General features: G+C 36.5%; 1 protein-coding gene and 1 pseudogene across 7 annotated transcripts in view; one reads left to right on the top strand and one right to left on the bottom strand.

Annotated features, from left to right (window-relative positions):
- The window catches only part of THRB (thyroid hormone receptor beta), a 319,642-nt gene that overhangs the window by 179,190 nt on the left and 114,178 nt on the right, over window positions 1-26,274 (top strand). The gene's annotated exons all lie outside the window — the stretch shown is intronic.
- On the bottom strand, window positions 15,087-15,205 carry LOC118601900 (annotated as a pseudogene).

Below are 26,274 nucleotides of genomic sequence, written 5' to 3'. Positions count from 1 at the left end.
CCACCCCAGACTTAGCGGCTTTAAACAAGTTCTTCTCGTGCTTCTGCAGTCTGGACTGGACTCAGCTGGGTGGTATTTCTGCTCCACATAGTATCTGCTGGGGCTGCAACATCCAAGATAACTTCCTCACCCACATGTCTTTTACCTCAGCTCAGATGGCTAGATTACCTGGTGGCCGGCCAGGCATCTGTCTTTCTTCCCATGGCCTCTCCATGGCCAGCTTGGGTTTCCTCACAAAATGGCCACCTCAGGGTAGTGTGACTTCCTACATGGTGGCCGACTTCCAAAAGAATGTGAAAGTGGAAGCTACAAGTCCTCTGAAAGAGTAGTCTTAGAAGCCACACAGTGTCACTTAACACACTCTATTTGATCAAAGCAAGCCACAGAGTCACCTCAATTCAGAGAGTGGCCCCCTATCTCTTGATGAAAAGAATGGCAAAGTCTCATCGCCAAAGATATGTAAGATGGGAGAACTCGTTGCAGGTTTTGGTGACAACAATCTGTCACCCTGGGAAAGCAAACACCGGGCATTTTCCAACTAGACCAGGCACGGGAACAGTTCGGTAAGGTGGCTAACCAATAGCTTGTCCACGCTAAACTTGGTGCCTCAGTCTTCACAGCAGTGTCTGCTACACTGGTCACAGCCTGGACACAGCTGATTTCAGTTCAACTTTCCAGATGGCCTTTGGGAACAGAGTACCAGTATTGCCATGCCCAGGAAATGATACCTTGCACCTAAATTCAATTTGAGAGACCTGAATTAATTCGGCCTTGTTTTCTCTAAAGCTGAATTAGTAAAAAAATAGATTACCATTATCTTTATAGTAAATAAAATATTTCAAAACTGTGCACGGGACTGATAAACACTAAATTCAGCAATATGGCAAAATGGTGAGATTTGATCAATTAAAGTAACACATCCTTGGGCTTTGCTTATATTGTCTTCCACACTTTTCTATACATCTCACACATGTTCCTGTCTTCACACAGTCCTGGGGAGCACTCGAGATCAGGCTCAAAGCTGATCTGCCTGAACCACTTCTCTTCATTCTGGAAATTTGTGACATATTGGGTAACATATGCCACTTCTCTACAGTCAGAACAATTTCAACAACCCTTTTAGGATTTTTTTATTTCATGCCCGAGAGCAAAGAAAAATATTAGCTTCTTGAGCTAGAGGACTGCTTTGGGATCTCCAAATAAAAGGTTTCAAGGTGAGTCATTACTATGTAATTCTGCTGCTGTCACCAATTTGAACACCAGCCCAAGATCGGGCTCCTCTTCTCAGAAAAAACCTTTTCTCAATATCTGATCAATTGAGGTATTTTAATCACTTAATTTTGCATCATGTCTCTCAAAGCAGGAATTGAGTTAAGTTGTCAGAAAATCACACCTCCTATGCCTAAAATCCTTTGATCCATAATCTTTTTTTGTATCAAAATATTTTTAAATATAGTTTTTGGTATTTACAGTGAACATGCCTAGGATATGACACCAACTTGAAAGAACATTTTGTTTACAAGATTTCTCTTGTGTCAATTCAGACATTTCAGAAGAGTCCAGGACATGACAAACAGTACTCTTAGAATTGCATGGTCCATAAAGAGAGACACATGCATTGCATTTAATTAAAGTAACTTAGTAAACATTCTTGAAGATTTCTTTCCCCTCCTTCATATCAAAGCAAGCAAGCAAGCAAACAAGCAAGCAAGCAAGCAAGCAAGCAAGCAAGCAAGCAGGGAAGGGAAGGGAAGGGAAGGGAAGGGAAGGGAAGGGAAGGGAAGGGAAGGGAAGGAAGAAAGGAGGGAGACAGGGAGGGAGCGAGGGAAGGAGGAACCATAGCTAAGTACCAAATATTTTTCTTTCTGCCAGTGTTTTGGGGTTTTTCTTGGCTCACTTTTTTTCAGCTTGAACAGTATGGAAAATTATTGCCTTGCAAACACGTTTCTGGGAAAATGAGGAAATAAGAAGAAAGCACAATTTAGTTTATTTCTTTTCTACTAGGAAATAATATCCGGAAGAATAAATTTTATCTGCCACAATAAAAATCAGGAAGAGGGAAGCTAAGCATTTCCTTGGAAAATAAGGAAATTGTTTATGAAAGACGTCAGAAGCAGAGGTACTTGCTGGGGATGGAGGAATCGATAATAAAGTTGCAGAGTTTAAGTTGGTCAGCATGATCGAAAACAGCCCAATCTCTGAGTTTTCAATATAAATGTATATATATTATATACATATATTTTAGGAAAAAGAATTTTTTTGTCATGTTAATAACTAAGGAAACCAATTTTAATCTCAAGGTATTTAAAAATATGTTAGAGGGATTTCAGGGAAAAAAAAAAATTGACAGCCTTTTTAGATGTTTTGGCCTAGGCTTCATTTAATACCCACCAACCAAAAAACAAACTCCTCAAGATAATTAGGTTTCTTTTAAGCGCAGTTGTAATAACTAGCCAAGTGATATTTTAAGTTTTGCTTCATTTCTAAAAGGCAAACCTGTATTTTAATCCTTAAAACCCCCACACCCGACCCCCAAGAAAGTTAGATAGATGGATAAATAGATGGATAGACACCAATGTGCTGGCTGTTTCACCTGAAGGAAAACTGGAAAGCAGTTTCCTTGAAGGTAGGACCATATAAAATTACAATTTTTGTAGGTTAAAACCACCAGATTGTGTCAGTTTTATGTTTCGAACTAATAGGATATACATTTCAAGCACACTTAAAGTTTTGTGTGCATTTACCAAGCATTTAGAACTTTGTGTAAATCGCCAACCATGCGATTCCTGAAATATCTCTCTCAAAGGGAAGTCGCATACCTTGAGATCTTGTTGGTGCTGTTGAATCCTATGTGCTTGATTTCTTTAAAAACTCCTTAGTCTTCATGCAGCTATTAAGCAGCGGTAATAAAGCCCTTGTTTGTCCACTTGCCAACCCTCCCATTTGGCCAGCAAGCCTCTGGCTTGAAACCCCATCCTGGGCTCTTGTCCACTTTCTGTGAGTCTCCTCATACCCTCCCTTTTCTTAGCCAGCACTCTGGACGACAGTCAGAAATCAGAAGGGCTCTATTTCCTTAAGCAAGTCACTTCTTTCAGTGTTTCTGGCGATGCTTTGGTGGAATGGCTTTTGCTTTTAAATTGATGACCACAGTCCACGGGAAGAAATACGTTTTACATAACTATTGAGTCTATGAGTGGTGTGTGTCTGCAAACTCAAAAGTTCCACAAAACAATCCTTACTCTTAGAAATGCGATGACCTCTGATGCTTTGCAGTCTCCTTTATTTCATTTCTTAAAAGGTACTTCGTGTGACCTGCTAAATTGATTCCACAACCCACTAATGGGTGGAGACCCATAGTTTGAAAAACACTGCTTCAGTGTACTTGATTCAGCCCAGAAGTTTTAAGTTTGGCAGTCAATCACAGCTTTGCTTATATCGGCAGAAAAAGGTAGGACTATTCATTGCTAGGAACAGGGTAAAAGCATCCTTTGGCAGCTTTCAGACTTTTTAATAGCAGTGGGATAAACAGGTATTCAGTCTATTAAAGGAAGAGTGCCTAAGCCAAAAAATAACAAGGGGTTAAAAAAAATTACTCAGAAGGTGGGTGGAATTCCACAGATTCTAGTTTTAGAACTGTGCTTTCAAGTCCAACTCTTAACTGATAACAAAAGAGGGTTGGTTGGCCTGTTTTCCAGGTAGTAAGGAATGTAGGTATTTCAGATGCAGGCGGTGGAAAAGAAAACTCATGATGTTGATTTAGAAAGCTTCCTTCTGCGGCTGCCAATCATGCCTCATCTCTTACTGAGACCAGGAACTGAGTCTTCTCTGGGCTTCTAGACACTGGCCATCTCATGGCCTTCCCCCAGCCTTCCTTTTATTCCCTTGGGCCATAACTTGTTCTGCTCTGGCCACCTGGGTGAAAACTTGTTTTCTAGACTTGGGACAAACTAAAAGGTGTGCTTAAAACCTAAAGAAAATTGTGTGATCAGCTTCCTGATAACGTGATGTATTAACGTACCAAATCAGAATCTGATTCAGTACAACTTCAGAGCTGCAGCTTTTGTGAAAACTATACATGTAGAGAAAATCAAAGATAAGTACACAGGAAATTCTGTGCTTGGCAGTTTTCTTTAGTTGTACGAGTAAACATTCCCTTCTCCTCTTAGTCTTTGGCTACTGGTGTTTCCTTTTTAAGCTCATGACAAAGTAGGATGAGAATTTATCAGGCGACAGCAGAGAGTGGATTGGATGTAATCAGCCCAGGAGATAGATTTTAATTGTTTTCTTACAATGCAAAATTTAGTTTAACTTCAAAGGGGCCACTGCAGGTGTTCTACCTTTATACTTTCATGTTCCCCACACCATCTAGAAAACATTTAAAGACCATCGAGAGAAGTTACTGAAGATAAAGATTCTTGGGCATTCTCAAGAATTGCAGAAGAAAGCTGAGACATCTCTCCCATTGAAATTTAGTTTTCTTATCTCTAGCAAATGGACCAGAAAGAGCTAGAAGAGTATTCAACAGGGTATCAGTACCCTTGAGAATGATTCATTTCACCTACAAATCGGGAGACTATCACCTAGTACAAGTTATGCTTCCCTATGACTGATTTTCTACTTCTCTATACTAGGAAAACCACTCTTGGCCCACGTTGCTCATAGAATGGATGTGAGCTTCAAATAAGATAATAAAATATACTTGAATGAACATAAAGTTCAATTGCTAGGTTCTTTTCTGTTTTCAACCAGTCCAGACCTGATGCAGAGGAAAGGGTTGGGAACAGAGAGATTTTTAAATCCTCATAGCCTTAGGAGTGTGATTTAATGGTGATTTTCCAGGACTTAGATCAGAATGAAGGAGAAGAGAGCTAAACCAAGGGTACCAGGTGGGGGGCAGAGGGAGCCAAGCAAGAATGTTCAGTGGCAAAGAAAAGAACATGAAAAGGACACCTTTCTATGGTGGCTGTTTAAAACCCCACCCACACTGTACCTATAAATTATACTGGATATTCTAGAAACTCCCAAGAAGGGCCTGAATTTCCATCACCAGCTACAGGGCCTTTAAAAGGTTGCTTGAGAACCTACACCTCACAAATGTTGACTATTATTCATTGGAATTTACCCAACTTCAACTTCTGTCAAACTTGATCTTCAACTTCTTAATTTATAGGAGCACACTGAAGTTGAAAGTAAGAAGGGCCATTTAAACCCTACTCTTGTGTTCCTCCTGGTTCTGTACCCCATCCTACCCCGGCAAGTGGTGAGGAATGTATAATATGCACTTCCTCATACAAATATGATTGTAGAGAAATAAAGGTAAAGAAAGGTGCAAAGAATAGTGTTTTCATGAGAAGAGAGAGATGTTGCAATGAAGAAATTTTGTTTCCATATAAAAATTTCTATTTCTTTTAGTCATTCCATGGTATTAAGCCTTGAAACTATTCTGGTTTCAACATGAATAAACAAAGGTCCTAGCAAAATGCATGGAGCTTGATATGAGTGACCTTGGCCTAAGAGCAGATAGAAATTCTTCAGCTATATCTACAAATGATCTAGCCTTTTGTCCAAATGCAGATTTTTAAGATGTTTAGAGAACAGGAATCTAATAGTCGAGGCTGATATATTAAACCACATACATTAAGTCAGCTGCTCACATATTCCTTTCTTGCCTCTTAGCTAGTGATGGCAATAGGATTGAGCAGAGAAGAAATATTGTGTGTCCGGGATTTCTTTCTTTGCATCTATAGGTATCTTCTCGAACTCCACTGAAAAATAATGTTTATAAACATAATGCTTTCTTTAGATCTTACTATTTTATAAAAACATGCTGGTATTGGTAAATGCTGCATGACTGATAAAGGCTTGTAAATGAAGAGTTATGTCTTAGTCAGCTCAGGCTGCTATAACAAAATACCATGAATTAGGTGGCTTAAGCAACCAAAATTTACTTCTCATAGTTATGGAGGCTGGGAAGTCCCACATCAAGGTGCTGACAGATTCAATGTCCAGTGAGGACCCTCTTTCAGGTTTGCAGATGTCCGTCTTCTCATTTTGTTCTCACATGGCCCTTCCTTAGTACATGCACTTGAAAAGAGTGAGATTTCTCTGTTTTTTTCTTCTCTTAAAGATACTAATCCCATCAGGAAAGTCCCAGGGTTAGAGCTTCAACCTATGAATTTGTGAGGAACACAAACTTGCCCATAACAAGGTATAACCCTAAAAATGAACACTCAAAAAATGCTAAAATGCTTATAATCTCAATGGTCAATGTAATGTGAAATTACTTTATTATAGATGAATTATCTTTTGTCATTCATTACTAATCTTCTTTCAGAACTTTAATCCAACATTATATAATTCAGGCTTCCCTGGGCACTTACTATTCTCCCTCCCTGACCCACAATAGACATTGGATCTACCTAGGTGTTTCTTGCACGTTTACTCCATGTATTTAATTGGTACTTGACTCCTCACTGCTATACTGTAAATCATCTAATCTTATCCATCTTGGTATCCTCAGGGCCTAGCCAGCTGCCTTACACGTGATGATAATAATAATGGCTAACCCTTACTGCATAGTTGCCGTGTCCTAGGCACTGTGCTAACTGTTTTCAAGTTCATTTTCTCATAGCACCATCAATGAGGCAGGTTTCATTATTATTCCTGTTTGCAGATAAGGAAATTGAGATTTATGAAGTTAGATACTTTGTTTAAGGTCAAAAAGTTGAGAAATAATGGCGCTTGCTTCGAACCCAAGAAGACGCTTGATCTCAGGCTGTTAATCACTTCATTATTCTAAGTGCTTAATAAATGTCTGGGGAATGCATTTCTTTTTAATGAAGGATGAATGAAAAAATTAATGAATGAATAATTGACTTGATTATTTAGAGCTAGTGATAAAAGCTTTCAAATGAATTCCTAAAAGTTCATTTGTCAACCAATTGGACAATATGAATATCAATTATTATACACTAACTGGCAACGTTAGAATGGTTTAGAAACTGCCAAAAACAGTACTACTTAGTGAAGTCAGACATGATAAAGATGGTAGAACTTGTTGTTCAGAAGGCTGTCTACAAGAGCATGAAAAGGAGGTTCATAAAAGACATAGAAACATATAGGGAGAATCCCCAGACTCCTTTCTTCTCTTGCAGTCTCTGGACATTTCAGTTCCTGGGGAAGTGGCAGTTTAGGGGTGAGTACAAAGCCCATTGATGTGTCCGAGTCCAGTAGTTATTCAGCCTCTGGTGTATATCAGATCACCTGGAGAGAGCATTTTCCAAAAGTAGAGGGTCGTAGAAAGTGCAGTGGGACCTATTGAACCAGAATCTCAAAGGTCTTTTGAGTTGTGTTTTAAAGTCCCCAGGTGATTCGGCTATACAGCAAAAAGTAAGAGCCACTGCCTTTGATTGTCTTCTCCCAGGCAATTCCTGAAATCCAAAGAAGATGGCAAAAAAGAGGCCCACAATAGTCACAGAGTTAGGTTGCTCTCAAAAACCCAAAGAAAAGCACAGATCCCCACCCTGTTCAGGTCAGAGCCAATAATAAATAGAAATGTGGCCAAAAGATATCGTGCCATGATGATGTCACTAAAACAAAGCTCTCAGAATCATAGGCAGTTTCTTTTTCCTTGACTTCTTTCCCCTCATAAGAGAAACTATCAGACAGTAAAGTTTTCGGCAGCAGGTATAGGAACAGCGAAGGCGCCTAACTCTAGACTGGCCTTTCAGAATAGAACAGTCTTTTAAAAAGAGACAAATGTCATCAGGAATTATTCCTATTAGCGTCTTCATTAATAGATTAATGTGAGACCAGTTGTTCAACTCTAAAAGTTTCATAAATTTAGAAGTGATTATTAAAGCTTTGAGCAAACTGTCAGTGCATTTTTAAACATAATGTTTCAATTAATTTTCAGTTGCTCAAGACTATAACTTTTTTTTTGTCCTTGTATGAATTTAAAATGACTGCTACATGTTGCTTTCTATATTCCTTTTCCAAACAAACATTTCTGTTTGTGTTGAAATCCAGGATGCAAACTTCCTGTTTCAAAAATATTTGGAGGAGGAGAATGCCAACCGGGAGCCAAGTAATTTGTGGGGAAAGCAAAGGATGAGAGACCTGGGGGTATCTCACATTCGCACATCCCTTAGACTCCCTGAGTCTTGGTTTACAAATCCATAAACAGAATATGTGTGAGAGCAGAAAAAAAAAGAGTGTGTTCAACAGAAAATAAAGCTGGTACTAATATTCAGGTTCAAGCGTATTAGCTTCGAAGGCTACTTTAGTCTTCGAAAGAGTCCCATTCACAACCAACTGGAACTGGAGATTGCTCCTGCTGGCAAAAGCAGAAGCACAGAGATCAAGTCCAGAGTTTTTAAACTGCAAGTTGTGACAAATAGTAAGCATGTAATGAATTAAGTGGGTCATATCCATCTTTTTTAATGAAAAATAATGGACTAGAATAGAAGCTATTATAATAAATCTCTCATAGAAAGGTTAAATATGGTTTCATGCAACTTTTGTTTTTGTGTATGTGAAGGGCAAGGTACAAAGCAAAATATATTTCTTATCATATATCATCTAGTCCAATACCTTCACTTTATAGATGGACAAAATTTTAGACAAAAGAGGTTAAGTGACTTGCCTAGAGTTGCACTATTATTTAATATAAATTGAGAAAGTCAGCTTTAAAAATCAACTCTGTCCCTTAAAAACCCAGTTGTTCCCAAAATCTGAGCAATGATTCTGCAAACAATGACACAAATTTTCCTTAGACAAAAACCCCAGAGCATATTGGAGGAACAATAGTGTCTGTTCCCTTGGGATATTAGAAGACTAATAGCTTTATTGAGCTCAATGAACTGGGCTCAGTATTAAGTGCTTTGTAAGAATTACATCATTTAATTCTCCACAGTAAGGTAGGTACTCTAGTTATCCCCTTTACAGATGAGTAAAGGGAGGCTCAAAGAGGTTGTAATTACTCTACTAACAAGTACAAGAGCTGCAGTATGAATCTAAAGCCTGAGCTTACTTGCTTGGTTGCTCTTTCTCACTTTCTCTTCAGTTCATAACTAGATGGATAGATAAAGAAAAATAGATTGGTGCCCAAATTCTAATATATACACATATATTTAGAGTTTAGATATTATATATTTTATAACTATAAACCTGATCAAAGAGTATAGAAACCTCTCAGAGAAAAATAAATAGAAAAGCAAACAATATGAGACATTCGAGTGAAACCTTTGCTGGCAATACAGATTCTATTGGGTGCAGTGATTCTTAAAATTTAATTAACAAGTAACCATTAACTGGGAAAGCAACCATGTGGTATATATTTTTGCAGTGAACTAAATAGGAGGAATCTTTGCTTCACTTTCTCTACTCAAGTACACTGTGAATTTTGACGGCTTTGTATGTCACAACTAGGATATGAATGCTTTCGATTATGATAATAGAAGAGAAATAGACAAGTTGGAAAAGGAGGACAGGGAAATGGGGAAAAAGAATGAAAATCATCAAAACTGGTCATTACAAAAGCTTTACAAATTATTTCTGCATACTTTCATTCCTGATTTTTTGAATGTTTTTTTTCCTTAGTTAGATAATATTATACATGAATGTCAACACAAAGAGAACACAAATGAACGTATAGGAACTTTTAAAAGAGTTAACACTACTATGTTTCCCCAGTTAACCTTAATTGCTTATCACTTTTGTTTTTTGCTCTGAATGTTCTGTAATTTAAGTCCACATAAACAATATTTCAATATAGGATATACCATTAGGCCTGTACCATCAGATGCAGAGAATTAGAGATTAGGAAAAGTCAATTTGCCACAGACTCAATTACTGAATGGAAATAAAAATAACTTAAGGCTGGGCTCTTCCAATCACTCTTAGGAAAGTACTCTTTGAGATTACAGGGCAAAAAAGAATGGAGAAAAGCTCCAAAGAAATCTAGTCCATTCCATCCCTCTAGTCAGTCCTGACACTCTCATTGCCAAAGACGTCATTGCTACCCAAAGCGTGGTCCTGAGACCAGCAGCATCAGCACCACCTGAGAGCTCGCAAGAAAAATAAATCTCAGACTCCACGCTAGACCTGCTGAGTCAAAGACTGAGTTTGAACAAGGGGATTCAAGTGCGTGTTATAGTTTGAGAAGCGTTAGGCTATACCCTTGTAAGGGGAAAGAATTTCAAGGCTAACTGGAGCAGTTGAGATCAAAGTATAACCACAACCACCCAAGTGGAGAAAAAACCCAAGATGTGTTTTGATTATCATTGTGGGACATATGAAATACTTGGAATGAAGTTGGCTATATACCCTTACAAGTTAGAACAAAAGAAAATTAAATTATCTTGGGTAAAATGAAGGGTAATGCTCAAGTATAAAGAAACTGAAAATGTTTTATATCTGACCCATTTCAATAGAAGAATATGTTGGATTCCCCAGGTGGTTTTAGGTAGACCAAGAGATATTCTTTTGTTTCTACAATATTCATTTTTTCAGTGACCTCATATTTATGGCAAATGATACTGGTTTTCCATTTACAATGGTGATATACTATTTCCTTATAAAGAAGTTTTTTCAAGTAGGTCAGTTTAAAGAACTATAATCAGTAAATAATAGGGCAGATGGGTTGAAGGTGGAATATGAGTAACTAGGAAGCAGCCTTGCAAGACTAGATCAGTATCACCCTGAATTTCACATTGCAGAGATGAACATCATGTTTAAGAAGAAATAGAGGACTGCCAACCTTTCTGTTTTGCCAAATAAAGATATTTGGAAACAGAACAAACCAACATTTACTATCTGCTATCATCACATAAAAGAAAGAATATTTTAATATTCCAAAAAGCAGAAAGACAGTATCAGAAAGAAAAGTCTTTCCAAGAAAATATGGTTGGCAATCTTACAAAGATTCATACACATAAGTCCATAGTCCCTTATCCAAAACCCTAGCCATACAGGTCTCAGAATTCAGATTTTCTTTTTTGGGGGGAGGGGGATTAAAGGCAATGGGGAAGGGTGTTCAAAAACTATGAAGGTAGTATTGCGGCATTTGAGAGAACATCCAGTACCATAGCAAATACACTAATATTTCTACAGCGAAACATGTGACTATTCACACTAATTGAGTCAATAAAGATTTATAGAACACCCATATGAAATTAGGTCAGCCTTTAAACCAAATAAGTTATGAAAAAAATTTCAGTTTTCAGGCATGTTTTTACTTTAAAATTACAAATAAGGAATTATGCACACACATGTTATACAGTGTTGCCTTTTTTAAAATTTTATTTTGTTGTGACGCAGGTTGCCATCCATCGCTGACAGGCATAGGTCTGAGAATGACGATGCATGGAGAGTGTGTTTAGCCTCTGGTCACATAATTTATTCCCATTCTCCAATTACGACCATGGCGATGATATATATTAATTTATGTCATATTCTATTTGAATATTATCGAAGAGAATATCAAATGGTCACTTGCTAAAATGTAAGCTCCATGAGGCAAGGATGTCTGTTTTGTTCACTGATGTACCCTAAGTACTTAAGAGTGTCTGACACATTACAGCTGCTCAGTATTTGTTTAAAACTGAAAGATTTGCAAGTTAACCCATGCAAATACTAAACATTGTGATTGATGGCTCATGGATGTAGAGAGTTGAGTTATGGATGTGTGTGTGTGTCTTCAATTTAGAGCAATCTGTTACATTCTTTCTTTGACAAAATATATATATATGTGAGTGTTTCCTGCTAGTTCTTCAGTTACAAACAGAATTTGGATAAGGGAGTTCCAGATGATGATGTCATATATTGAATCATCTGAAACCGAGTCAACACAAATAAGTATTTGGTACTGATGCTTATTTTTTAAAGACAGAATATTTAATTTCTTTGCTATTTTGGATCCAGATCGTCAAAAAATAAGAGTGAGGTCAATGAACTTTAATAAGAAAAAAACACGAACACAGTAATAGAAATCAGTGGAAATAATAAAATAATTTGGTAAAATAATTTAGTGAAAAATTTTTAAAACTGCTTAGCCACCAAGGACATGAATTGATTTTCATGGTCACAACAAAATAATGACTACAGCCGGACAAAAAATGATCACAAAAAGAAGCTAGTCTGATTGTGTTCTAATTCTTCCAGAAAGAAATTTAGTTTTCTTCTATTCCATTGACTCATATGGGTTCGGTTTTTGATAAAAGTCTGATTAAATGAGCGAAAATTATTTTCCAGGATAAAAATATGATCCCTAACTAAGAGTAAGGCAATATCACTATTTTTCAAATGAAAGCAACATGTCAGCTCATCATAAATTAACGGCAGTCTTTTTCAGAACTAAGAAAAATCCTGCAGGCATTTACCAACCACAGTGTATAGTGAAATTTTAAATGGCCTTCAACCCTATGCATCCAAACATGATAGAGCTCAATTACTAGTAAGCAGACATAACCCTCTAGACACAGAAATCCCTTGACCATCATAATCATAACAGTTCTCACTCAGTGTTTACTATCTACAAGGCACTGTACAATAAATGTTACTTATCTTACAAACTTAAGAGGTTGGTATCACTGCCCCCACTTTCATTTTACGATTGAGGAAATTAGAATTCAAAAAGGTTAAATAACTGTCTAAGTTTATACCACAGTAAATAGCAAAAGTGGGGGAATTAGGAGGTTATAATCTAGATTCATCTGATCTATATATTATCCACTGTACCACACCGCCTTCCTCCAGCCAAGTTAGTAGCATGAAACACTTTTGAAATCTGTGGTTCTCTGATGTAAAGGTAACTGACATCCAACAACAATTATTATAATTCATTTTTTTCTGTTGACTCTTTCCATCATCTGCCACTGCTTATGACAATAAATGTTCCCATAAAGTCAAAAGCAATTTCTCTCAGCTAATAATAGTCTTTTCGACTTGCCATTATTTTCTTACCTAGTTACTGAAATTGTTCATTCTGAAATCGAGTTGTGGGATCTTAATTGCACAATTAGTTGTTTCCTTGTACTATATCTTAAATAATGAAACTTTTATGTATAATTTTGCCAGGCACCACCAGAAAATAATTACAGAATTTCTATAATACAACCTTTAAGCAAAGACTTTCCATAAGAATAAATCAAAGAAAGAAAATATTGTCATAAAAGTCAAGTATAATTAGAACTATAAATCATCAATCCACTCCTTTAACAAATGCATTGGTATGTGTTAGAAATTGGTAGAGGTACTTTTGGGGAATATAAAATTCAATTTAGTAAGAAGATGCCGAGTCTTTAAAGTGAAAAGAGCCTTTAAAATAAAGCCGACATTTGAAATAAGACCATAAAGGCTTGCGACTGTTCCTTTCATCACAAAATAAGAGCACCAGAGAATATGGTTGTCCTGTTCCCCATAGGAGCACCCTGCACTCCCAGTGGTCTAGGAGATGACTGAGTTGGGCCCAGGATAATTGCAGGCAGAAGAGGATAAGGCATTGGGTTAAACATGCCCACTCCATTCATGGCCAGTCTGATTAGATCCAGGCCACAGCAACAGCATTGTGCTAATCGCCCTTACCAATATTTAGCCCCTGCCCATCTCTCTGCAACAGAGAAGAGGCCTCAGACTACTGGTGTCTATAGCAAAGAGAATAAAATAATCAACTTCTTTTTAAGGAAAAATGACCAGCAAATTTGCCTTAAGAGTCTGTACCATAAAATTGCCTGGGAATGTGTTGCCTGTTTTTCTTCCATGACACACAATGATTTTAAATATGAGTCAGTGCTCTTCGGTGCTTCAAGTTGGAAAATAAAAGGTACCCAAGCCCTAGTGCTGTATCTGTATTTTGGATTTCCCTTGTTTCTTTTCATGACATTTTGAAAAGATATCTTTCACAATGATATCTGCTCAATGCTAATTTTAGCTAATGAAATGCAAACAGGGTTTATGTCATGCCTTCCTCTAAACCTTAACTCAGCCACACCCCACTGAAAAATAATTCTCATTTTCTTTTTGGACTTAAGGGGTTGTCCATTGGCCAGTGGAATTCCCTGGCTTCTTCAGAATGTATATGGACTGTGGAAAGAGTGGTAAGTCCTGGAGCCCACAGTATCAAAGCACCTTCTTCCTGTGATTCCATCTTCCCTCGCCTTTCTTTCTTCCTGATTTAGTTTGGGTCCTAAGAACCCTCCTTAGAATCTGCTCCTCTACCATTTGCATTTTGTTTGTACTCTGGCTTATCTCTTGGGATCGTCTTTCCTTTTGCTAGTGCCTGTATTATTTCCCCGGCTGGGCGAAGTTCAAACCTTGTTATTCTGAGCCTCCCAAGAATCAAGCTTATTTGAGCACTGGTTGAATGGAAGCTTATCTTCTTGGGTGATCTCTCAGAGGCAAACACTCATTCTGGCAGGGAGAGTGGAACCTAAACAGCAGATTACAGCCCAGCACGAAGTTTGCTCTTAACTTCGCTTTTACTATTTTGCTAAAGGCATTGACTCTACAGCTTTTTAACTGTACATGACAGAGACGCTTAGGGTCAGTCTTGTGTTTACACTTTACGCTAGAAGGTTGTGCTGGGTCTGGTGTGTGCCTATTGGTTGAGCTGGAACGTTGACACCCAGTGGGAGAAGGAAAGTAAAAGGCATTGCTTGGGCTCCCTGCTGCTGTACTCCCCAGGTGGGCATGTTTCAGTGTGCACTAGCCAAGGAGGACTGTGTGTTCCCTTCCTTCTCCCAAGGACCCTCTCTATCTGAACCAGCTGTGGACTGTGTTCCTCCCTACAGTTTCTTACAAGTAGATTGTACTACAGTTTGTCAAAAATATGTTTAGAGATATAATGCAAAATATGATGTGTGACCAATTTTTTTTTTAAAAAAAAGAATTCATACAAATAGCAGCTGGTCCCCTCCTCCCAGTGGTATAACAAACCAGGTGACTGACTTTCTCCACCCATTTTTTTAAGTATAATTCAGGCTGCCATAGAGAAGGCATAATCAATGTAGAATAAAACCACAGTAACCTTGAATTAAAATAGCTAGTACCCTCCTATAACCACAAATCCCCTTAGAAATATTTTTTTATGCCTTTAGCACCTGGTCTTTCTAGGTGGTCTCCCATCCAAGGACTAACCAAGCCCAATCCTGCTTAGCTTCTGAGATCAGGTGGGATAAGGCGTGTTCAGGGTAGCATGGCCATAGACTCCCTTATAAATTTTTATAAGAAGGAAATGACAAACCTAAGAACTAAAATTCAACCTACTATTCTGTACTATCTATATTTATACATGTAGAACAAGTATACAAAATCTAGATTTATTCTAGAGAACTTGGAAATGCGGCGATAATGGTTAAGTGTCATTTGTAATTGTGATGTTCAAAAATTTTAGTTCAATAACTCTTTATTGAATGCCCAAGATCCTGAACCACTCAGAAAGATTACATTTATTCTACTAAATGAAGGAATTGAGATTTTTCAACCCTCACCTACTACTTGCTTACCACTCTATGTCAATCTCCTCTAGGTCATTTATCTTTTTCTACTTTATAGATATTTGTGTACTGGTTTTATCTGCCCTAAAGAACTGATAGGACCTGAGGGCAAGATTGATGAGCATCACTTTCGTAACTCTCAGAGCTTAAATAAGGTGAAAGATAAGTAGCTACAGCAAATTGAAACTAAATAGTCACCCTGTCAGAGAGAGAGAGGGAAAGAGAAAGGGGGGCGGGGAGGAAAGGAGAGGAGAAGAAGGGAAGAGAGAGGAGGGGAGAAACAGTGAAATGGATAAGGGATGAGATAGAAGGTGAGAGGTAAGGAAGTAAAGATAAAATAGTAGCATGTAACAATAGTTCTCAAAGGGTAGTACCTGGACCAGAAGCATCGGCATCACCTGGAAAGTTGTCAGAAGTGAAAAATTGGTGGAACCATGTCAGACCTACAGAAACAGAAACTCTAGAAGTGAATACCAAGCAACCTCTGTTCTATCAAGCCCTCCAGGGAAGTCTGACACAGCTAAATTTAAGAATCAATGATAAAGACCTTGATCTCTTTCATTTTCTCTGTGAAATCTCTCTCTTCTAGGCCAGTGCTTATCAAATTTTAATATAGGAGCAAATCACTGGCTCTTGTGAAAAATGCAGATTCTGATTCATCAGGTTTTGGTTAAGCCCTGAGAGTCTACATTTCTGACAGGCTTCCTTCCAGGTGATGCTCATACTGCTGGTCGGTTCTAGAACAAAGGTGTGGTACAGAGAACCCCAGGAAATTCCAGCAATTGGAGGCTGACATAGGTGGGCAGAAGGGGGATCAGATGGGATTCCAGCCTCCCTCACTGCCCCCAGCCCCCCATCTTTAATAAATGTGTCTCTGGATGAATCTGCTTTACTTACTGGGTTTCCTATAGCTTTCATTTAAAATAGATAAAAAAGCTTTAAAACCACAAATCTAGGATAAAATAGATAAAACAGCAAACGAAGAATCTTATTGTTGAACAACTTGAATGCTGGGCATCTTTGTGATGATCTGTCTGTCCCCTTGAAAAATTCCAGGGGTTAACTGGTTTAGCTACTACTACATCTAAATATTGAAGACTTTAAACTCAAGTAATTGCTCACCTGCTATCTATGAACAAGACTTTACTGGAAAAAAAGAAAAATTTCTGGCATTGCTTGAGACTGACATTTACAGACCACTTGAAATATAAAAGTAAATATTATTATTTTTATTAGCTGTGATTTGAACATAGTCTATAGTTTTTCTATGTATTTAAACATATATTTTTATTTAAAGATCTTAAGCTAAAATGCAAACATTAACTTTATTTTTTTTTCTTTGTCATTTACCATGTGATAAATGTTTTCCCTTTTACCTTTTCTATTGAGAAACAAAATTCCCTGGAGCCCACTTGGCTGTAGCCTGACTATTAAATTAGCTTACTTCTCAAAGATAAAAGCACTGTCGTCATAGCGTACATAGTACATACTGAGAAACACAGTGTGTACTTGACAGAGAAATTAGGTTATAAGGAATATTCAGGACACATTTTGGACTCAAAAGTTATTAACTTTCTACCAATTCTAGTAAGATTGGGAGCTTCTAGGAATTCAGAGGCCCAGTTGGGTGTCTGCTCTTCTAAGGAGAACCTCCGTCTGGGAAAAATTGGAGTATTCTTTTTCTCCCCAGTCAAGTTCAGAGTGCTGCTTACAGGATTTCAAAGAAGCGCTCCCTCCCTTTGCCCTGGTAAAAGCCCTTTAATTGCCTCACACCAGAGTCTTGGTTCCACAGCCATTTGCTTTCCAAATTTAGCCAAACTCAGCAATGGATATTCTAGAAAATTCCAAGTCTTGTCTTCATTACTGTCTTGTCCCTCCTTTTCTAGAGCTGCGAATCTTGGAAGGTGGAACGGGGGAGGGGGGGGAGGCAAGTTCTGATTTCTTTGGTATTTTCATAAGCCATATGCTTACAGGTTCAGGCATAAAATTCCCTGGTTTAAAAAAAAAATGATGATTGATTTTATAAAAGAGAGAATGACACTTTGGCTCCAGATTGAATATCCTCTTGATATATAGAACTCTTCTGCTGACTCAGATCATAACCTACACTCAAATATACTTATAAACTAAAATATCCAATAACAAATTGACTCAGAGGAAATAGTAACATATTATTATACGCACATGCCTAGGGAGGGCTATGTTTTGAATATGCATCTCTAAAAGAAAAATTTCTTAAACCACAGCATCCATGGAAAAGATATTTTGAAAAAAAAAAAAAAAGATTTCCTGACACTCTTGAATCATACAAATGAATCTTCTGAGGGGTTCCAAATCAGTAGAATTTTAAATATTTCTATGCATGATTAGATGAAAATTCATGTTTTTAATAATCAAAGGATGAAAAAAATAATCAAAGGATGTCAGAGAAGGAAAGAATTTTAGAAAAATACTAGTCAATTTTCTGCATTTACAAAGAGGTTCTAAGGGCAGAAAGACTTGCCCAAGAGCTCCTAGCTGACCAGGGACAGAGGTGAGGCTAGAATGCACATCAGCCAATTCCCAGTCCAGTGCAACTTCCAGGACACCATTTGCCTTAAATATCCATGTCTTGATGAATTGACCCATCATTAACTGCTACTTCAGTTCCTTTTCAGGTTCTTGCAAGAATTGCATGGATGTTAGCAATGTTTCTATTAAGCTCCAGCTGGAAGGCCTCAGGAGTATCTGATTTCTAGCCAGCCTGAGTAATGGCATTATAGACAGATGCTCATAATATTAGCACCCAAGACTGCAGCCTCACTTGGTTAAATGGCAGCATGGATACCTTTACATTCTTGTTATTTTGATAATTAGATGGGATTTCCAGCTCAGCTCTGACCTGACACTTTTATTTCATTTTTAAAGTGAGTCAGGGAGTGAGTAATTCATTTTAGTTTTGCAGAACAAACTGTACCTGTAGCTTATTAAAAAGTGTTTAAAGTTTAATAAAATTGTACCGCATCCAGTAATAAACCTGGTTAAGTGTCTAGAACATCATGCATGCTTTTAATGGCCAGTTTGTTTTTCAAAGACATGAAGCAAGACAAATTATGAAAAAGATGCAATACTGCCTTAGAGTTGCAGTCTAATTTTTTTTTTCCATTTTCATTAGAATTATCTGTTACTGTTTATGTTTCCAACATGTAAAATTCTGATCCAAATGATCATGTTTTAAAAAATCTCTCTTTTCCATTTCCCCAATCTGAGTAAAAACCATCCATTTGTAAGAAGTTAAATAGCATTGTTTAATTCCTCGATGCTCAACATTCGATGTTGCAAAAAACAACAACAATAAAAAATAGTTTTTGGAGAAAATAATTCAGAAAGAGCCAAATAAGAAAGGAACAAAATTATTCTTGTAAATCATTAATGTATATATCAAAAGTTTTTTAAATTACACTTAATTTCTTACTAATAAATGGCATCTCTGGAACACAAAAGCTATTGTTGTTACCCTTATCAGAGATAATGTAAATTTATATATATTTTTTGCATTTATGTCTTATAGTTTTCTTATTTTTATACATTTTTTATACTTTTGCTTCATTTTTTATATTTAAATTCACATATCTACATCCATTCTAGTAAGCTGTGGGAATTTCTGCCCTTCTTACTAAGAGGCAATGTTGACTCTTTCCTGGAGATATTGTTAGTGAATCATTAAGACTTTAATCCCTCCTCACTTGCTTTACATGTTTCAATTACTTTCATTCAAATCAACAACATTCATTAGCAAGAAGGCTGCATTTCATATTTGGGGAGAAATGACTAAGACAGTGCATTGGCGATGAAGCAAATGTCAATATCGCCTTAATGCCATGTCTTTCTGTAAGACTGAGTCACTGCCACATACTGTATAATTTCCTGAGGGTATTGCCATGTCTGCCTGGATGGCCAGCAGGGCCTGTTCACAGCCGAAGTCATTGGAAAATGCCAGTGCTAGAGCGTATAAGAAATTACTCCGTTTTCTTTTTATTTTTAGAATGTTGCTTTTATAAAATATATTGCCTATTATTTAATAGTTTGTTTATGTAATAGAATATAGAATGTACTATAAAATTTAAATATCATAAAAAATATATAAAAAATAAAGCTAACTAGCACCCAAAGTTCTACCATCCAGAAATAACCAGCACTAACATTTGGAGAACATTTTTTTTTTCTAGATTATTTCTCCATGCGGATATACAAAATAAGAGAAAAGGAGAAAAGAAGGATGAGTTCTGAAAAATAATTTTATAAATATGGCATCGCATTATAAATGCTACTTTAAAGTAAGGGTTAAGCTTAATTTTACTTGAATTTATCTGAAGAGAAACAAAAAATTGCTGAGTGATGTTTAAATGTTTCTTTACCCCAAGGATATTAGATTTCAAAAATTTCCTATAATATTACAAGATTTTTAAAAAATAAAATTATTCCTTTTTTATTATTTCCATTTTAAATAATATGAATTACCTATGCCTGTTTTTAAAAACTGCCTTATTCCTACCTCACTCCTTCCCATTCTTCTAGCTTTTTTTAGTTATATTATTTTTACTTTGTCAAGGTTTATAACACATTCTCCTTTAACCAATTGTTTTGTCATATCTTATATGTAAAGCAGTGGTGTTCACCAACAGCTTTCGCCCTAGTTTCTCTATTCTAATCTCAGTTTAGCTGGATTTCATTGTCAATTGTGTTTTGTTTAGGACTGTTGTTTTTTTCAAGAATCATTCAAGTATTTTTTAATTTCCTGAGTTCCGCCATCTTTCAGAATGCATGTCTTTTATGTCTCACTTCTATTGGTTGGGTCCACTTACTTTCTCTCAGTACTTTGAGAATTATTACCTCATCATCTTTGAGGTCAAATGTCATTGTGGCCAAAGCTTGGGCTGACCAAAATTATTGCCCTTATAAGAAACTTTCTCTTTCAGCCTAGTTGACTAAAAAATTATTATCTTAACTTTGATGCTCATGATTTAACTAGGATATAGCTAGTGGTCAGTCATTCTTTATCAGCTTTTTCCCGGAAACATTGCCTATCCTTTTGATCTGCAGATTTTAGATTTTCATTTCAAGAAAGTTTCCAATATTATACCTTTGCATTCCTTTTTTGTTACATTTCTCTTCTCTGGAAACACCAATTATTCTTATGCTCTATTGTCTTTGTTCTCTGCCTCTATCCACTTATCTAACTGCTATAAACTATCTCTTCTCTCTTCATTGATTTGTATGATGTCTTTCTTCTTATCATTACTTTAATTTTCTATTCCTTTCTATTTCAATATTTTTATTTCTGTAATGGTGGCATTTTGGTTCTCAGTTTATTTTCTTAGTTCTGCCATCTCCCTTTTTATTACTCTATTTCTTTATAAATTTGTTTTAATCTTTTGTAATTGATTACTCAGAGAAAACTATTTTTCTTAGGTTACTTTTCCTTAATGAGCTGAACTATTCTTTCTCTTTTTAATAGTTACCTCTCTCTCTGTCTCTATCTCTATCTATATCTCTTTCTCTATCGCTATCTCTATCTCTTTCCCTTCCTCTATATGGTATATCTTTTAATTTTGTTCATTCTAATGGGAACACTCTGCCTAGACCTTCTTCTTACTCTACTAGAATGTAGGTGAATTTTTCTAGTCATTTTCCCCATCATCTAAATATCTTTTGTCTTTCTATCTGAGTGTGGTTTGTGGGTTGAGTATTGGCTTCCAACTTCTTATCTAAAGCAAATAGGGAAGCACCAGTACCGCAGGTTGCCTTTGCCAAGGACATGGGCTTGGCACCCTCTTCTAAATCCCATTAGTTGTACCAACTGCAGTAGATCCCGTGACTATAGTTCAGTCTTTTCGCCAGTTTGCCAAAGCCCCTATGATCCATGATTATACACAAGAGCTATTATTTTCTAAGGTATTTTTCTTAACTTTTCCCAGGGCTACCTTTTCATCTCCCTCAGACCACTCCTTTTCAAGTCTAAAGATATCATTAGATTCTCTTGATTTAGCTCATTCACCTCTTTCCTCCGTGTTATCTCAGAGGCAGTTACATTGCTCCAGTCCAGCTACTCCTAATCCTTTGGCCAATACGTTTTAAGGTGAAGATATGGAATTATACTCCTTTCTTTGTTTTGTGGCTGCTGACACTATTTTGTTATGATTTGTTTTATTTTAATATGTTTTTGTTCATTTATTAAGTATGAAAGTGGGAAGACCCCATGATCTAACTTCACACAATGGTCTTTCCTCTCTGCCATCTCAAAGCCACATTAGTTTCTATTAAAAAATAATAATAACACTTATCAAATTTTGAAAAGTTTAAATGAAAATTAAAATTTCCATGCCAAATATTTAATTTCATTATTGATGTTATGATTATAAAAGAATGCATTGTTTGAAAACATTAATACAGAAAAACATTGTAAAGAACACATAGCATTCATTCTCATATCATTTTGGTATGTTTTCTTTTAGCACTTTGCTTGTTTTGTACAGTTTTTAGAAACTGGATTCACAATCCATGTATGGTTTGTATTTCATTGCTTATTTTACCTCTAACGGTATACTATGAAAATTTAGCATAATGTTAAATATTCTTTGTAAATCTATTTTAATCATTTGAAAGCATGCTAATATATTCAAATAACCCCGATTGTTGTTTATTTATGTTATTTATAATTTTTATAAATATCAGTGTTGAATGAACATCCTTCAATATAAGTCTTTGGATGTATTTCCTTTAAAATATCTCAATAGTAATTATTATAAACCTTGATTATTATACAGTGCTATAAGGGAGATAAAAAGAAACCTTGTACCATATTAACTCTTGGGACATAAAATGTTGAATAAATTTAGGTATATGTATCTTACTGCTTTTGCTCCATAAATTTAATCATGTGAATTCTGATGAATTATTTCATGAAAGCCACTGAGGCATTTCCTAAATTGTTTTCAAAAAGTGCCACTTTTACTGCCTTATCCGTGCCCTCCGGCTTCTTCTACAAAGTTCAGAGTAGGACATGATTCAGTGCGCAAACTTTGGGGTCAGAAAGACATGGGACCTAATCCCAACTGTGTCATTTGCATGATCTGAATGGCCCCTCAACAGCTCTCTCATTACCTCCTTCTTTCATTGTGTTCAATGACACTGACCTTCTTTCTGTGCTTCAAGCAGGCCACGATCATATTCCACTTGGCCTTTGCTAGTCTTTCCAATATAGCACTGTTCCCTCAGTCTACTCACGGCTGACCCTTTCTTGTTCAAGGGTTAGTTCTCTGCTTAGCTAATGTTCCCATTAACTTTCCCCTCAAGTTATTCTCTATTCCATTACTCTATTTTCTTCATTGTACTTCACATCACTTAACAGTATCTTAATAATGGCTCTAAAAATAATTATAAAATAACGGCTCTGATTGATAGTATTATTAGCTTACCTCAGCACCCATAATTCTGTTCTACCCACCTACAACTGGGGTGCCCTTCTGCTGTGAGGGTGACTGCCCTCTTGTGGACTTTTAGAATATTGCTACTAATGGCACTAAGTCTGGTTTCATTTTTTGCAACTTATTTTGGGGGGATTCTCCAAGTTTAAAATACTTGAGACTTACTGATTTTCAGGTAGCAAATTAATAAATTTTAATCTACCTGAGACAGGAATTATTTAAAATGTGAAATGGCTTGTTATAATAATGATAGTTACTGTTCAATGAGTGTTTTCTCTGTACCAACCACTGTGCTTAGGGATTTTTGTACATTATTGCGTTTATCTTAAGCATTGTCATCTGGGAAAATAAGAGGATAATTTGAGACATGATATGAGATAAAGAAAGTTTTCCCAAACCTCAGAATAAAGCTGATTTTCTATGTACAAGCTTTGTCTGCAACTTTTCAGAAAAAGAAAAATGAAGAGATGGAATGACTTAAGCACCAAAAGGGCCTGAGTTCTTGACTCAGCTCTGACCCTGATCATTTTGTGTCATTTAAAGATTAACTGTATTTGGCTTCTCTAGACTTTACTTACCTCAAATATAAAATGAGGCTAAGAGCCCTTACAGGTGTGACATGCTTTCAGTTAGACCCAGGGATGCCAAAGGGAGACAAAAACATCATCTCTTCATCCTTCCCAGGTACAGTAGCTCCAAAATCCTAAGAACTTTGGTGTTTAAGTTTGTTTGTTTTTTATAATTTATCACATACTTTATTTCATTTTTTTCTTCATGAACAACCCTATGACTTATATAAGGCACATGCATTGACCATTTTGCAGACAAAATTTAAAAGCTTACAAATAGAACATTCTTGGTAAAGATAGTAAACAATATACTAAAATTCAGGCCGTCTGTTTCATTTTTTTTAATTGGATAAATTAGGCATGTATCAATTATAAGTGTAAGGTATACAACGTGTTACTCTGATATATTTATATATTGTGATATGATTGTGGTTTAGTGCTATTTATCACATTACATAATTATAGTACAATAATATTGTAAGATCACTTTGGATGATGATGTAAGACCCGAGTATTATTTACGTGTAGTGTTAACTATCCATTAACACTTGAAAATGCTTGTTTTGCAAGAAGGTTACTTTTTAAAGCTTCTAAAGATAATTCTTACCTTATGAATGATAGACATGTTCTGAATGTTTTAATATAATTATCTTTGTCTGTGTTTAATTCAACAAAAGTCTATTCTTAAACATTCTTGAGTACCCACTCTGCCCCGGTGCTGGCAGAGAGGAAATATCAGCCCAAGAGATAACTATAACCTCGGCCCTCATGGAGTCTATTATCTAGTGTGTCAGGAAGCCATTCCCAGTATCATCTTCAAAAATAATTGGGGATAGATGCCAAAATTTAAATGCCAGGAAATTGGATATGTTAATTCTACTATGCATATCCATGGCATCATAAGATCGATTTTAAAGAATCTGCTTGAGGGAGAGAGGGGCAAATTTCCTTGCAATCTTTTATTAGCTGTGTGATCTTGAGCAAGCCACCTTACCTCTAGGCACATCTGTTCCCTCATTTGGTAAACAGAGATAATGCTCCCTAATTTGCAGTGGTTTTGTAACAATTAAATAAGATAATGTGTACGAAGAGTCTGGCATACAGACTCAATACGTGGCAGCTGCTGAGTAAAAAAGAACGGGGAAAAAAAGGGAAAAGAACATTGGAAACAATCCAGCATGTAAGTTGGAATTGGCAGAATGCCAAAAATGACAGAGTTACTTAATGTTGTTGTACGTAAATGGCTGGAAGTCATTTTAAAAAGCCGAAAAGTAATATTATCTTCTGTTATATTTGAAACTAATAATGGAAAGCTTTGTTCATCTATGTCATATTAATATTCATTGTCTTTCAGTTCTGGGCCCAGATACACTAAAATAACACATTCAGTTCAAACCCGCCATCTAAATTAGGTGAAAGAAGTCTTACAAAAAATAAATTCTACAGATAAATATAACAAGTAACCCCTATGTGCCCAGCACTGTTGTGGATGCTAGAGATAAAGCAATGAACAAAATAGGGGGGGAAAAAATTCTGTCCTAGTGATATTTACAATCTATTGAAAGAGAAATAGTCAATAAATATAAAAAAGCAAATCATTGGTATATTAGGTGAAAAACTCTATGGAGAGAAAGTAGGAAAGAGGGAATAGATGTAATTTTAAATAGGTGATTAGGTTAAATATTATCGAAAAGGTAACATTTGAGTAAAAACTTGAAAAAGGTAGGGGTAAGACCTTTAGCAATATATGGAGGAGGAGCTTTTCAGAGAGCGCGTGTTCAAAGGCCCTGAGACAAGAGAAAGCTAGTGTGTTTGAGGGACAGCAAGGAGGTCAGCTGTCTATAGTAACAATATATACAGGTACAGACCCTGGTCGGGTATAGCTGTGGTGCTCGGAGGGTGGGAAATTTTCTCTGGTTGTTTCTGTTTTCTCAGGGAAATAAGGAAGGATATTAGCTAAGAGTAAGGACTAGGGAGAAGTCATTGGAGATTTAGGAAGACAAAAAAGGTTTGAAAGAGTTGTCTAGGAGAATAGGGGAGTGAGTGATGTAGGGAATGTGGTGTGTGTGCCTGGGAACATTAAATGCCCACTTGAGGTTCACTGAGACAGTCGATTTGATTGTCTTTTCCTCCAGCCATGAAGTTAGAATTAACAAGGTAAAACAAATACCGAGGAGGAATAAATGAATTAAATGACTAATATATTGATAAGCAAACATTGCTTTCCAGCATGGAAATGGTTCACTTTCTGAAGACCAACTTATTTTTTATTCTTAAGGTCTAAAGTCCAGCCTGGAGGACCTACCTCTTTGCGTCTTGGTGAAAGGGGCATATCTGCAATCTTGCCACATCGTACAGTTCCAGGTGCTATGTATGGCAAGAGCTAGTCAGATGGCAAATTAGTCAGAGCAAAAGCCTGCACCGAAGAGTGCCCAGAAAGAACTATTTCTTCATTTCCTCCCATGCCCACTATATTTTCCTATTTGGACAAAATTATTATTTAAAAAACAAAACAAAACAAAAAACAAAAAGTTGCCAGTCACAAAAGAGCACATATTGTAATTCTATTTATGTGAAATGCCCAGAATAGGCTGATCTATAGAGACAGAAAGTAAATTACTGGTTGATTGGGGGAGGAGGGAAGAGGGAGGGAAGGAAGAGGTAACTAAAGAGTATGGAGCTTCTTTCTGAGATGATGAAATGTTCTGAACTTGACTGTGGTGATGATTGCGTATATCTATGAAT

Source organism: Rousettus aegyptiacus, unplaced genomic scaffold (assembly GCF_014176215.1).
Source record: "Rousettus aegyptiacus isolate mRouAeg1 unplaced genomic scaffold, mRouAeg1.p scaffold_m13_p_4, whole genome shotgun sequence".
In the NCBI taxonomy this organism is placed as follows: domain Eukaryota; kingdom Metazoa; phylum Chordata; class Mammalia; order Chiroptera; family Pteropodidae; genus Rousettus; species Rousettus aegyptiacus.
Note: the sequence above shows the minus strand (reverse complement) of the source record. Positions and strands in the feature narration are given on the sequence as shown.